Source organism: Macaca thibetana, chromosome 3, assembly GCF_024542745.1.
Source record: "Macaca thibetana thibetana isolate TM-01 chromosome 3, ASM2454274v1, whole genome shotgun sequence".
NCBI classification, from domain to species: Eukaryota; Metazoa; Chordata; class Mammalia; order Primates; family Cercopithecidae; genus Macaca; species Macaca thibetana.
Window position 1 is genome coordinate 35,895,858 of NC_065580.1, and position 16,276 is coordinate 35,912,133.

The window sequence follows — 16,276 nt, forward strand, 5'->3', positions numbered from 1 at the left end:
AGAACTGAGTGGCAAGTATGGAGAGTGCCCTAGCAGTAGGCACTGAAATTAGGTTCTCTCCCATTGCAGGACTGGAGCAGGAGGCGAATTGCTGAAGACAAGGTTTCTCCTGGTCAGTGAGGCTTGCAGTCAGACTCAGCTTTATGACTTGGAAATGGTCTCTGTGTGCCATTGCTGGGTGCCCAGCCTGTTCTCTTGGTCAGCTGGGGGACAGTGCTCTACCAGCTCTAAGGAGTGCGAAGAAGGTGTCCCCTCTTTCCTGGGGATCTAACCCTCAGTGCAGATTACCCTTAAGAAGGGGGTGGAGTGCAGCCCACTGAAGCACTGGGTCAGAGAAAACATGAGCACAGCACCAGCTGCTGAAAGTGGGCACCACCAATGCCCAGGAATGAACCTGGAGAGGGGGGGTCATCCCTTGCTGCTTGCCCCTGCACCCCAGTGCACTGCAGCAGATAGGACAGCAGCTTTTCAAATTGAAACCAGAAGGAGTGTGGGCTAAAAGAGGCTGCTTCTTGGGCTTCTCCAATGACTCCACCCATACTTAAAATTAGAAAAAAATATTTAAAATTAATATAGAACCAAAAAAGAGCCTAAATAGCTAAAGTATTCTTAAACAAAAAGAACAAAGCTGAAGATACCACATTACCCAACTGCAAACTATATTACAAGGCTACAGTAATCAAAACAGCATGGTACTGGCACAAAACAGACACATAGACCAATGGAACAGAATATAAATAATGCTGGACACCTACAACCATCTGATCTTTGACAAAGTTGACAAAAATAAACAACGGGGAAATAACTCCCCATTTAAGAAGCGGTGCTGGGATAACTGATTAGCCATAGGCAGAAGATTGAAACTGGACCTCTTCCTTATACCATATACAAAAATCAACTGAAGATGGATTAAAGACTTAAATGTAATTATGAAAACCATAAAACCCCTGGGAGACAACCTAGGCAATACCATTCTTGACATAGGACCTAGCAAAGATGATGAAGATGCCAAAAGCAATTGCAACAAAAATAAGAATTGACAATTGGTACCTAATTCAACTAAAGACCTCTGCACAGCAAAAGAAACTACCAACAGAGTGAACGGCAACCCACAGAATGGGAGAAAATACTTGCGAACTATGCATCTGACAATGATCTAATATCCAGCATGTATAAGGAACTTAAATCAACAACAAAAAGTGAACAACCCCGTTAAAAAGTGGGCAAGGGACAAGAACAGACACTTCTCAAAAGAAGACATACACACAGCCAAACCAAGAAGAATATGAAAAAGTGCTCAACATCACTAATCATTAGAGAAATGCAAAATAAAACCAGAATGAGATAACAATCTAACACCAGTCAGAATGGCTTTTATTAAAAAGTCAATAAATAACAGATGCTAGCAAGGTTGCGAAGAAAGGGATCATTTATATACTGCTGGTGGGAATGTAATGAGCTCAGCCATTGTGCAAAGCAGTTTGGCGATTTCTCAAAGAACTCAAAGCAGAATTACCATTCAACACAGCAATCCCATTACTGAGTATACACCCAAAGAAATATACATCATTCTACCATAAAGACACAGGCACAGATATGTTCATGGCAGCATCATTCACAACAGCAAAGACATAGAATCAAGCTCATCAACAGTAGACTGGATAAAGAGAATGTGGTACATATACACCATGGAATACTATACAGCCATTAAAAAGAATGGGATCATGTCTCCTGCAGCAACATTGATGGAGCTAGAGCCCATTATTCTAAGCATACTAATGCAGGAAGTGAAAACCAAATACTGCATGTTCTCACTTATGAGTGGGAGCTAAACACTGAGTACATATGGACATAAAGAAAGTGAACAACAGACACAGGGCCCTACTTAAGGTGAGAGGGAAATGGTGTGAGGATCAGAAATCTGCCATTCAGGTACTATGCTTATTACCTGGGTGGCAAAATAATCTGTACACCAAACCCCTATGACATGCAATTTGCCTATATAAAAAAACCTGCACATATACCCTTGAACCTAAAATGAAAGTTAAAAAACTAAAAAATAAAATAAACTCCTTAAGAAAAATAAAGTGTCAGCAAAAGACCTAGAATAGACATTAAACTTAATAGTGTTCAATATCTAGTTCAGTATCCAGTATCCAGTCTGAAATAAGATTAATAATTATAATTAGGGTTAAGGTTAAAGCTTTCCTTTTTGATGAAGATTAAAACCAAAATGACCAACAACACCGCTTTTATTAAACATTTAACCAGAAACCCTAGATAATGGAGTAAAACAGAGAAATAGAAAGCAATAATACACAATTCTTACTGAAATGGAAACAAGAAACTATCATTTTTAGATGATGTGATTTTCTACATAGATAATCAAAATTATTATTTTAATGATGTTTCTACATACAATATACAGAAATTAATTGCATTTCTATACAATGGAAACAAACTATTAGAAAATGCAATTTAAAAAAAATGTACTATTGTGCCTAATAATAAATTTAACATAATGTGAACAAAAACTTTATGAAGAAAATTATAAAACTTTAGAAAGACACTAAAGAAGGCCTAAGTAAATGGAGAGACCTATAATCTCTAGACTTTTAGTTTATGTGCCTCCTCCACATTCTTTTGGGAAGGGAAAATAAAAATAGAGTATTATATCTGTAGGCATGGTTATTTGTCAGTTTGTCTTTTAGGTCTTCCAAAATAAAAAAACTTTAGACAATCTTTATATCATGACTAAGAAATATACACTCTTCAAGAAAATACACAAGGGACTAACTCATAAGCACATCAATTACTTTTTTAAAAATTTCTCCAAGGCCTGCTCAAGTCTTATCATCCTTACATTAGAGTTCTTAAAAAGAAACTGTAGCTGATTGATATATACAATAACCCCATGATAAAAACACATTGTCATCTGCTTTTCTGAAACAGATAGTTTTTGTTATTTCTTCGATGATGGTTCTGTTCAAATACTTATGCCACCAGCTTCTATATATAGTACACAATATTTTTTAAATTGTTTCCTTCATTTTAGCTTTTAGGCAGGAAGACTTTCAGTTCACCTTCTTCTGGTCCATTCTTTTCTTCTTCTTTATTCTTACATTGCAGAAAGTAAAAAAAAAAAAAAAAAAAAAAAGCTCAAGATTAATTTTGAGGTCCTGTTTTCTTTTAAACTGGTTATAACTAGATGAGATACTACTTTCTCCTCCAATTTTCATACTTAAAATTACTAAAGAAAAAAGGGAAATTGAATCAGGGTGTAGTTGAAGTGAGTTGCTTTCTCAGTCTTAAACAGCAATTGCTCCATAAACTGTGTATCTTCATTAACTGTATTTGCATTGGAACCAAGATGTTGATGAATTGTATCAACATAGACCCACAAATCCTTCCTTCAGATAAAACCAAAGATAAAACCAAACAGACTTGCTGGCTTCATCCCTCAAAACTAATTGGCTTGAATTAGAAGATCTCCAAAGTAATAACCATGAAATGAAGACCTGACTTACTTAATAGTCTGGGATTATGAGAAAATCTTAGGGCTTTATAAACCTACTCAGCTTTTGGCTGTATTAACATGTTGTTCATTTAGTAGTTCCTCTTTCACATTTAGAGCAGAAATTTCCCTTCTTTAGTTGTTTTGGTAGTAATCAACATTATATAAAGGAAATCAATGTGGTTCCACTGAAAGAGTGCAGGCTTTGAACTCAGAAGACATTAACTCAAGTTTCAATTCCACCATTTATTGGCAGGGAAGCACTGAGTTAGTCAGATAACTGCTCCGAGCCTCATTTATCTAATTTGTGATATTGAATAATACGATTATTTTGCCCTACTCAGTATTCTTCCCTATCTCTTCCCACCATAGACAGGAAAGTCACTGTTAGGGGATCATATTCCTGTGCATTAAGACTTGAGTGTATACAGCAATTTTACAGCCTTGCATTTGAGTGTCCAAAATGAAACTGCCTTTTATTCCATATCTTCATATAATTTCACTCTCAAGCTGCAATTTGGCTTGGTAGCAGAACACTTAATCTAATGAAATCAAAGTCAGTTTAGTCATTTCAGTATACCTGAACTTATTCAACTTAGTTTTTGTTTTTTAGGTCCCCTCTCTTGCTCTTTTCTCCTTGCAATGTTCATCCAAGTGCTGTAGACCTTATGTATGAAGCTCCCAGTGAGTGAGACGCATCTGGTTTTGTGATTAGCAATTGTCCATGGTGGATTCCACTGAGATGTACAATTCCATGGAGATTATCTGAAATATATTATTCCGATGTTTTATCATCCACTTCTGATTCCAAGATCTACTCATGTTTCTTTGCTCATAAAACTCATATCATCCTGGAGATCAACATGTCTTCATCGCTTCCATAAGCCCTATTGATCCACCACTTCAAGGGCCTCTGGGACTTTGGATGCTCTGCACCTCTTTGAGGACTCAGGTGTCTTGGGAAGAAAGGTGCTTCCTGTTCTCATCTGTGCCTAGATGCTCATTGCCACTACCCTACTCTACTGCAAGGCTCCATGCCAAGTGAAAGGGAGAGGGAGTCTAAAGCTTGCATCTTAAACTCAGAGGAGTCAACTTATTAATAAGTTCATGGCAAAAATATTAGAAGTAACCATATAGCCAGAGAACAGAGCAAAATAGCCTAGCTCAAATGGGGACCAAAACCATTGTCTGTCTATAGTGGTGCCTATAAACACAGGATCTGGGGGCTGATTACCAGGACCAAAACCCTGCTTCACCACTCACCTCCTGTGTACCCTTAGATGCGTTATTTGACCTCTATATGTTGCAGTTTTCCTCATTCTTAAAATAGGCTACTAATAGTATAAGAATATCTCCATACTGTTATGAGGGTTAAATAAGTTAATACACATAAAACATGAGCAGTGTTGCCTATAATAAAATTCAGTATTAGATAGCAGTCTTACAACTGCTGTAATATTCTTATTCCTCAGTGAATCACACAGAAGTAATTGACTATATATCCACTAGGTTTGCTCAAACTCTTTCTTCAGAAGGTTGTTTAGCCAAAATCTCCTTAAAACTCCAGATAAGTGAATTTTATTTAAGTTAGAAAGGTTACCTCTAGTTCATAACACCTAAGCAGAGATTTCCAGAGGATCATTTAATTTTAATTCATTTCTCCTTGGTTGAGAGAGAACACTGAAAGTAAGAGTGAACATAGTATATATTTAAAAAACGAGTCTCCATTTACAAAATTCAGCATGAAAAGAAAATATAGGAAAATTTAAACTCTGTACACAACACTAAACACAAATTCAATATCTTATTGAAATAATGTGGCATGTCGGTATAGACTGAGCCTCTCACTTCATTAACTCATCCTTGTCATTAGTTCTCACTTCAGGGACTTTTAGATAGTTCAAAATTCCCCATGTTGCCAGAGCTCCCTGGAGCATTGTCTGCAAGGTTGTTGATTTATTCCAGCAGCTGTAGTTCCTTACACCTGCTGAGCTGAACCTACCCTTTGACTCCCTCTCAGCGGCAAGTCTATGGTGGAGCCACTGAGTCAGACTCCATGCCTTTGTGGTTATTTTTCTGTAAAAAGAAAAATATGTATTGAAGATTACCAAAAGATTGGAAACGTCACGTAGCCTCTCCTTTATTCAAAGAAGATCAATTTGCTCTCATATTCATGCACAATAGCCAGCATTTTCATTATTCCTAACTTAGTTATTCTAATTGCTTCATTCTGCCCTTTTTTAAAACTTAGCTCATATTTCTTTCCTGACACATTCCCTCTCTTTTTTTAAGCTGTAAATATTCTTGGACTCTTCAGAAGAGTCAGATGCTGTTTATCAGAGTCTCTAAGAATAGTGGCCTCTTATAATACTCCTACATAAAGAAATCACAAATAGACACCTTTCTACATCTCCATATTCTATAACCTATGAATAAATTTTCAAATGAAGCTTGAAAGTGAAATAAAAACCTTACATTTATTGCAATGATTTTTAAACTCCAAGTCATCCTGAAAGAGAATGGGGAGAATTTTGGTGGAAGAAACTTTGGATAAAAGGAAGGAGATGTTTTGAAAACAGTACTTCTGATCAACCCAGATATGGCTGCCATGAAATCTGCTTCTGATTTGAAGAAAGATCCCATGTCTGCAAAAAAATTTTGTATGTATAAGATGTTGGGCTTTCAGACTAGCTTCCGGAGTCCTTTCTTATCTTACACTTCCTGAAAGAGTTTGTGGGCTTTTAGCACCTTAGACAATCTAAAACAAACTGTATACTAGAGTGAAAATTTTTGAGACTAGAACAGGAATCTAGTCTGTTCATGAACTCTAGTCATAATCAATAAATAAAAATTGGGATAGAAATTATATCTTAAACATTTGAGTCTCCAGATCCATGAACACACTATAGCTCTCTATTTAGATAGTGTTTAATTTTGCTGAGCAGCATTATATAGTTTTCAGCATATGGTTTTGCTCATCTTTAAAAATATTTTATATTTTTGGTGCTATTGTATTTTACTTTTCATACTACTATAAATTGTATTTGTTTTTAGCTTCAATTTCTGATTTTTGCTAGAATCTAGGAATACATTTTCATAAATTTATTTTGTATCCTGCACACTTGCTGAACTTTCTTATTAGATCTAGTTGCTTTCTTGCAAGTTCATAGATTTTTCTACATAAACAATGATGTTTCTTTGAATAAAGCCAGTGATACTTCTTCCCTTCCAACCTCACACTTTCATTTCTCATTCTTGCCTTAAGACATCCATGCCTTTTTCTTTATTTTAGTAGCAAAGCACCTTTTACCATTAATTATGAATGCTACCAGTAAAATTTTCATAAAGACTCTATAAAATTGAAGCAACTCTCTTCTATTGCTAGCTAGCTGAGACTATTTTTTTTTTTATCAGAAATGAATGTTAGTATTTGTCAAATGCTTTTTCTGCATCTTTTGAAATGATCTTATGGCTTTATTTTTCAGTTTGTTACTATACTGAATTATATTGAATTAAACCAACTTTGAACATGATACTTTATGAATACAATTTATATAGTGTTAGGTTTTATTTACTAACATTTTGTGAAGAATTTTTACATTAATTTTCAGGAGGGACATTGGTCTATAGCTTTCTTTTCTTGTTTTTCTTCTTTTGATCAGTTTTTGGTATTAAAGTAATGCTGGCCTCAGAGAATGAGTTAGGAAGCATTCTCTTCTTTTATCTTGAAAGGTCTGTATAAAATTTAAATCCTTTGACTTTTATTGAAATTTGCTTATAAAATAATATGGTTTATCTTGGTAAATACTCTGTGTGTCATTGAAAAGAACACATATTCTGCTCTTGGTGGTGAAATATTGTAAAATGTCAATTGGTCAAAATAGTTGAGAGTGGTGTTCAATTATTCTATGTCCTTACTGATTTTCTGTCTATTTGTTCTGTCAATTATTGAGAAAGGTGTGTTGAAATCTTTGCCTATAATTATGTATTTTTCTCTTCTCCTGGCATTTTTATCGGGTTTGACTTATGATTTTTGAAACTGTTATTCAGTGTATAAACATTGAAGTTTGCTATGTACTTTTTATAAGTTTATGCCATTCTCATAATGAATTTCCCGTTTCATTGCTAATATTCTTCACTTAACATACCTCACCTACATATATTGATATTAGTGTAACTATTTCAAGTTTTTAATTAGTTTTGGCATGAGTTTTCTTTTTATCCTTTTGTTTTTAACCTATTTGTGTTTTTTTAAGTGAGTTTCTTACAGGCAAATGTCTTGCTTTCTCATTTTCCAATTAATTCTGCCAGGCTCTACCTTTTAATTTGTGTGCTTAGGTCATCTATGTTTAATGTGATTTTTGATATCATTGCATCTAAACCTACCATTATGCTAGCTTTTTTTTTTTTGTTCCAGGCTTTATTTTCCTCTTGTACTGCCTTCTTTTAGATTAATTGACTTTTTAAATAATTTTATTTTATTTTGTTTGTTGACTTACTTGCTGAATTTTTTTTAGTTGCTTGAGAGTTTATAGTCTGCAACTTTAACTTGTGACAGTTTAATTTAAGTAATATATCACTTCATGTATGATCTAGTTGGACATTTTTTCCCTCAAATCTCATGTTGAAATGTGATCCTCGGTGCTGGAGGTGGACCCTAGTGGGAGGTGTTTGAGTAATGGTGTGGATCCCTCATGAATGGCTTGGTGCCCTCCCTGAAGTAATGAGTGAGTTATTGCTCTATTAGTTCATGCAAGAGCTGGTTGCTACAAACAGCCTGGCATCTCCTCCCCATTCTCTCTTACTCCCTCTCTTACCATGTGACATGCCTGCTCTCCCTTCAATTTCCACCATGATTGTAAGCTTCCTGAGACCTCACCAGAAGCAGATGACAGAACTAAGTTTCTTGTACAGTCTGCAGAACCATGAGCCAAAATAAATCTCTTGTCAATATAAATTACCCCATTTCAGGTATTCCTTTATAGCAATATAAAATGAACTAACACAATGTATAAGAGTCTTACAAGACTCCGTTTTCTCCCTCACAATTTTACTCCATCATCACATACCATGTTTGTATCATAAACCCCAGGATACTTTGCTATTGTTTTTTCTTTAAACACACAATTATCTTTTACAAAGATTTTAAAATACAAAAATACCAAAAATCAAAATGTTTTGTCTATTTCTCCTCATTCTTTATTCTCGTTGGGTAGGCTTGTTATTTCTATTTCCATCTTATCTAATTCACATTCTTTTAGCTTTTGTAAGTTTGAAAAAGTTCTCCATTTTGTCTTCCTTTTTGAAAGATATTTTCACTGGACATAAAATTCTAGATTGACAGTGTTTTTCCTTAGAGATTTAAAGATGTTCTTTCATAATCTTCTGGTTTATATGCTTGCTGATAAGAAATGTGTTTTCATTCCTTGCTTCGTTTTTCTTTATTTCTCTGGATACATTTAAGATTTTTCTTTTTACTAGCAATTTTAAGCAATTCAACTGTGAGGTATCTAGATGTAGTTTTATTTGTGTTTCTATGTGTTCAGGGTTCCTTAAGTTTTAAGGTATTTATAGATTTTTAAAAATCAAATTTGGGAAAACCTTATTCCACTATTCCTAAAAATGTCCCCTCCCCAACTCCTTTCCTTCAGGGACAACTACAATTACACATATATTTGACATTTGAAATTATTCCAGTGTACACTGAATCTCTGTTTGTTTGTGTGTTTGCTAGTCAATTTTGTCTCTGTGTTTCATTTTGGACAGTTCCTACAGCTTTAGTTTCAATAGTTAATTCTTCAGCAATGTGTAATCTGCTATTAATTCCATTAAGCATTTTTCACCTCAAATATTTTCAACTCAAGAAATTTGATTTGGGGTTTTAATGTTTGAATTTAGCAAACTTCCTTTTCACTTTACCTTCTTGAACATATGTAATATAATTTTAATAATTGTTTTGATGTTCTTGTCTAGTAATTCTGTCACCTGCGCCATTTCTGCCTCTATTTCTATTGCTTGATTTTTTTATTTTTGAGTCCTTTTTTTCTACTTTTTCTTCTTGGTAATTTTTTAAATTAGGGGTCAGATATTTCTAATTTTAAATTTAGTATTAGATTTATTTTATCCCTATAAATATTTTTGAGTGTTATTCTAAAAGTACCAAGTTATTTGGAAACAGTTTAATCCTTTCAATGCTTGCTCTTAAGATTTGTTTATTACATAATAGTAAATGGTTTAGTTCAACAAGAAGTTCTAACTATTTATTGACCCAACACAAGAGCACACAGATTTATAAAGCAATTTCCTAGAGACCTTCAAAGAGACTTAGAATCCCACACAATAATAATGGAATTATTATTAATCCTATTAATAATTCAACACCCCACTGACAGTATTATGCATATTATTGAGGCAGAAAATCAACAAGGTCCTGAACTCAATATTGAACCAAATAGATCTCATAAACACCTACAGAACTTTCCACCCAAAAACAACAGAATATACATTCTTCTCATCACCACATGGCACATAATCTAAAATCTACCACAAAATCAAACATAAAACAATCCTCACCAAATGAAAAAAAAAAATCATACCAATCACTCTCTTGAACCATAGCACAATAAAAATACAATGAAACATGAAGAAAATTTCTCAAAACCATACATTTACAAAGAACAAACAACCTGCTCCCGAATGACTTTCGGGTAAAAAATGAAATTAAGGCAGCAATCAAGAAGTTCTTTGAAACTAGTGAGAAAAAGATACAACATACCAGAATCTCTGAGACACAGCTACGGCAGTAGTAAGAGGGAAATTTATAATACTTAATGCCCATATCAAAAAGTTACAAAGATCTCAAATTAACAATCTAACATCACAGTAAAAGAACTAGAGAAGCAAGAGCAAATCAACCCCAAAGCTAGCAGAAGACAAGAAATAACCAAAATCAGAGCTGAGCTGAAGGAGACTGAGACACCAAAAACCATTCAAAAGAACAGCCAATCCAGGAGCTGACTTTTTGAAAAAAAAAAAAATAATAAGATAGATAGCCTACTAGCTAGACTAATCAAGAAGGAAAGAGAATATTCAAATAAACACAATCAGAAATGACAAGGGGGATATTACCACTGACTTCACAGAAATACAAATAAGTATCACTATGAACACTTATATGCACACAAACTAGAAAATCTAGAAGAAATGGATGAATTCCTGTACACATACAGCCTCCCAAGAGTGAACCAGGAAGAAATTGATTCCAGGAACAGACCAATAATGAGCTCCAAAATTGAATCAGTAATATATAACCTACCATGTAGCCTATTAACCATAAAAGGCCCAGGACCAGACCGAGTCATAGCCAAATTATATCAGATGTACAAAGAAGAGCTGGTACCATTCCTACTGAAACTATTACAAAAAATTAAGTAGGAGGAATTCATGCCCAACTCATTCTACAAGGCCAGCATCATCCTCATAACAAAACCTGGCAGAGACAATGAAAAAATAAAACTTTAGGCCAGTATCTTTGATGAACATAGATGCAAAAATCCTCAACAAAGTACTACCAAATCAAATCCATCAGGACATCGAAAGGCTAATACACTATGATCAAGTAGGCTTTATTTCTGAGATGCAAAGTTGGCTCAACATATTCAAATTAATAAATGTGATTCATCACATAAACAGAACTAAAGACAAAAACCACATGATTATTTCAAAAGATGCAGAAAATGCTTCCAATAAAATTCAGCATTTCTTTATGTTTATAACTCTCAATAAAGTGGGTATTGAAGGAACATATCTCAAAATAATAAAGGTTATCTATGACAAACTCACAGCCAACATCATACTGAAAAGGCAATAGCTGGAAGAATTTCCCTTAAAAACAAAAAAGACAAGGAGGCTCACTCTTAGCACTCCTATTGAACATAGTACCAAAGTCCTAGCCAGAGCAATCAGACAAGAGAAATAAATAAAAGGCATCCAAATAGGAAGAGAAGAAGTCAGACTATACTTGTTTGCAGATGATATGATTATCTAGATACCCAGTAGTCTCACCCCAAAACTCCTTCAGCTGATAAACAACTTCAGCAAAGTTTCAGGATGCCAAATCAATGGACAAAAATTACTAGCCTTTCTGTACACCAATAACAGCCAAGCCAAGAGCCAAATCAGCAATGCAATCCATTCACAATTGACACAAAAAGAATAAAATGCCTAGGAATACAGCTAACCAGAGAAGTGAAAGATCCTTACAATGAGAAGTACAAAAACAATGCTCAAAGAAATCAGAGATATCACAAACAAATGGAAAAATACTCCATGCTTATAGATAGGAAAAATCAATACTATTCAAATGACCATATTGCCCAAAACAATTTAGATTCAATGCTATTCCTATTAAACTATCATTGACATTCTTTGCAGAACTAGTTAAAACTATCTTGAAATTCATATGGAACCAAAAAAAAAAAAAAAAAAAAAAAAAAAAGCCTGAATAACCAAGGCAAACCTGAGCAAAAAGAACAAAGCTAGAAGTATCATACTACTTGACTTCAAACTATGCTACAGGGTTACAGTAACCAAAACAGCATGGCACTGGTACAAAAACAGACACATAGACCAATGGAACAGAATGGAGAGCCCAGAAATGACACACACATACAACCATCTGATTTTCAACAAAGCTGATAAAAACAAGCAATGGGGAAAGGACTCCCCATTTAATAAATGGTGCTGGGATAACAGGTTTGCCATATGCAAAAGATTGAAGCTGGACCCTTTCCTTATACCATATTCAAAAATCAACTGAAGATGGAATGAAGACTTCAATGTAAGTCCCAAAACTATAAAAAAAACTGGAAGACAACCTAGGCAATACCATTCTAGACATAGGAACGAGTAATGATTTCATCACAAAGATGCCAAAAGCAATTGCAGCAAAAGCAAAAATTGACAAATGGGATCTAATTAAACATAAGAGTCTTTCCAAGCAAAAGAAACTATCAACAGAGTAAAGAGACAACCTACAGAATTGGAGAAAATATTTGCAAACTATCCATTGAAGAAAGGTCTAGTATCCAGCATCTATAAGGAACTTAAACTAAGTTTACAAGCAAAAAGCAAACAACTCCATTAAAAAGTGGGCAAAAGACATAAACATACATTTTTCAGAAGAAGACACACATGCAGCGAACAAGCATGTGGATAAAAAGCTCAATATCACTGATGATTAGAGAAATGCAAAACAGAACCAAACTGAGATACCATTTCACACCCATCAGAATGGCTACTAATAAAAAGTCAAAAAATAACAGATTCTGGCAAGATTGTGGAGTAAAGGGGATGCTTATCCACCACTGACAGAGTGTAAACTAGTTCAACCATTGTTTAAAGCAGTAACTCTACTCTAAGAGCTAAAAACAGAACTATCATTTAACCCAGCAATGTCATTACTAGGTATATAACCAAAGGATTATATATCATTTTATCATAAAGACACATGCATGCCTATGTTCATTGCAGCACTATTCACAATAGCAAAGACATGGAACATGGAATCAACCTAAATACCCAGCAATGAAAGACAAGATAAAGAAAATACAATACATACACAGCATGGAATACTATGTAGCCCCCCAAAAGAGCACAAGATCACATCTTTTCCAAGAACATGAATAGAGCTGAAGGCCATTATCCTCAGCAAACTAACGTGAGAACAGAAAACCAAATACAACTTGTCCTGTACGTGAGAGATAAATGATGAGAACACATGGACACAAAAAGGAGAACAATAGATACTGGGGGCTACTTGACCATAGAGGGTGGAAGGAGGGAGAGGATTCAAAAAAAATAACTAATGGGCACTAGTGGTGACAAAATAATCTGTACAACAAACTCCCATGACACAAATTTACCTATGTAACAAACCTGCATGTGTAACTCTGAACCCAAAATAAAAGTTAAAAAAATTACGTAAAGCCTGAATAAAATAGTAATTTTTTTAAGAAAAGGAAAATCAGATGTCATCTCATGATCAGAGAGAGAATTGCATGACTGAACACCACCTAGGAGGTTTGCCAAGGGGTAGAAAGTTTGGGGTGGTAATATAATTTGAATGTCCCCTCCAAATCTCATGTTGAGTTGTAATCCCCAGTGTTGGAGGTATGGCATGATGGAAGGTGTTTGGGCTATGAGTGTGGACCCCTCATGGTTTGGTTCTGTCCTTGAGAAAGTGATCTGGTTGTTTAAGTGTGGTACCTCCCCTTGCCCTCTCTTGCTCCTGCTTTGGCTATGTAATGTGCCTGCTCTCTCTTCACCTTCTGCCATGAGTAAACGCTCCCTGAGGCCTCCTGAGAAGCCAAGCAAATGCCAATGTCATGCTTGTATAGACTGCAGAACTATGAGCCAATTAAACCTCTTTCTTTTATTTAAAGAAAAAATAAAAGATTAGTTGGGTAGGTCCAAAACTGTCAGCAAATTAGGCATAAAGGGAACATACCTCCAAATACTAAAAGCCGTGTATGACAGACCCTGACCCACAGGCAACATTACACTAAATGGGCAAAAGTTGACAGCATTCCTCCTAAGAACTGGAACAAAACAAGTATTCCAATTTTTACCGCTTCTATTCAACATAGTACAGTAGTCCTAGCTAAAGCAAGCAGGCAAGAGAAAGAAATAAAGAACATACAGCTTGGAACGGAGGAAGTTAAACTACCTCTGTTTGCCAATAATATGATTGCATACCTAGAAAACCCTAAGGACTCCTCCAAAAGACTCACAGATTTGATAAATGAATTCAGTGAAGTCTCAGGTTATAAAATTAATGTACACAAATTAGTAGCACTGCTATACACCAAAAATGACCAAGCTGAGAATCAACTCAATAACTTTATTCCTTTTACAATAGCTACAAAGAAAATGAAATACCTCAGAATACAGCTAATTGAGCAAGTACAAGATCTCTACAAGGAGAACTACAAAAAAACTGCTGGAAGAAATCATAGATGACACCAACAAATGAAAATACATCCTATGCTCAAAGATTGGAATAATCGACATTGTGAAAAAATGACCATACTATCCAAAGCAATCTACAGATTCAGTGCAATTCCTATCAAAATTGCAAGATCACTTTTTACAGAATTAGAAAAAAATCCTAAACTTAAATGAAAGCAAAAACAACTTCGAATAGCCAAAGCAATCTTAAGCAAAAGGAGCAAAGCCAGGGGCATCACACTATCCAATTTCAAATTGTACTAAAAGGCTATAGCAGCCAAAACAGCATGGAACTGATATAAAAATAGATACACAGATCAATGGAACAGAAGAGGGAACCCAGAAATAAAGCTAAATACTTCTAATTAATTGATCTTGACAAAGCATGCAAAAAAGTAAGTTGAGGAAAGGACACCCTATCCAATACATGGTGCTGGGAAAACTGGATAGCCAAATGTAAACAAATGAAACCAGATGCCTACCTGTCATCATATACAAAGATAAACTCAAGATGAATTAAAGAGGCCACGTGCAGTGGCTCACACCTGTAATCCGATCACTTTGGGAGGCTGAGGCAGGTGGATCACTTGAGGTTAGGAATTCAAGACCAGCCTGGTCATCGTGGCAAAACCCCGTCTCTACTAAAAATACAAAAATTAGCTGGGTATGGTAGCACACACCTGTAATCCCAGATACTAGAGAGGCTGAGGCAGGATAGTTGCTTGAACCCAGGGGGTGGAGGTTTCAGTGATCCGAGATTGTGCCACCACACTCTAGCCTGGACAACAGAGCGAGATTCTGTCTCAAAAAAAAAAAAATTAAATTAAAATTTTTAAAAAGATGGATTAGATTTAAATCTAAGACCTGAAACCATTAAAAAATCTAGAAGAAAACCTAGGAAAAGCTCTTCTGGGCATTGGCCTAGACAAAGAATTTATGATTAAAATCCCGAAGCAAATGCAACAAAAACAAATACAAATAAATGGGACTTAATTAAACTAAAAAGCTTCTACCTAGCAAATAATAATAATAAACAGAATAAGTAGACAACTCACAGAATGGGAGGAAATATTTGCAAACTATGTATCCAACAAACAACTAACGCAGGATCTATAAGGAATTCAAACAATTCAGCAAGAAAAAAAACTCATCGAAAAGTAGGCAAATGACATGAATAGACAGTTCTTGAAGGTATACAAATGGCCAAAAAAAATATGAAAAATACTCAACATCACTGATCATCAGGTAAATGCAAATTAAAGCCACAATGAGATACCATGTTATCCCAGCCAGAATGGTCATTATTAAAAGGTCTAAAAATAATAGATTTTGGTGTGGATGTGGTAAAAAGAGAAGGTTTATACACTGCTGGTAGAAAGGTAAATTAGTACAAATTCCATGGAAAATAGTAGGACATTTCACAAAGAACTAAAAGTAGGTCTACCATTTGATCCAACAATCTGACTACTGGATATCTACCCAAAGGAAATGAAGTCATTACTTCAAAAGCACATCTGCACACATGTTTATCACAGCACAATTTACAATTGCAAAGATATAGAATCAACCTAAGTGCCCATCGACCAAAGAGGAGATAAAGAAAATGTGGTATATATACACCATGGAATACTACTCAGCCATAAAAAATAATGAAATAATGTCTTTTTCAGTAACTTGGACAGAGCTGGAGGCCATTATTCTAAATGAAGTAACTCAGGAATGGGAAGTCAAATGCCATATATTCTCACTTATAAG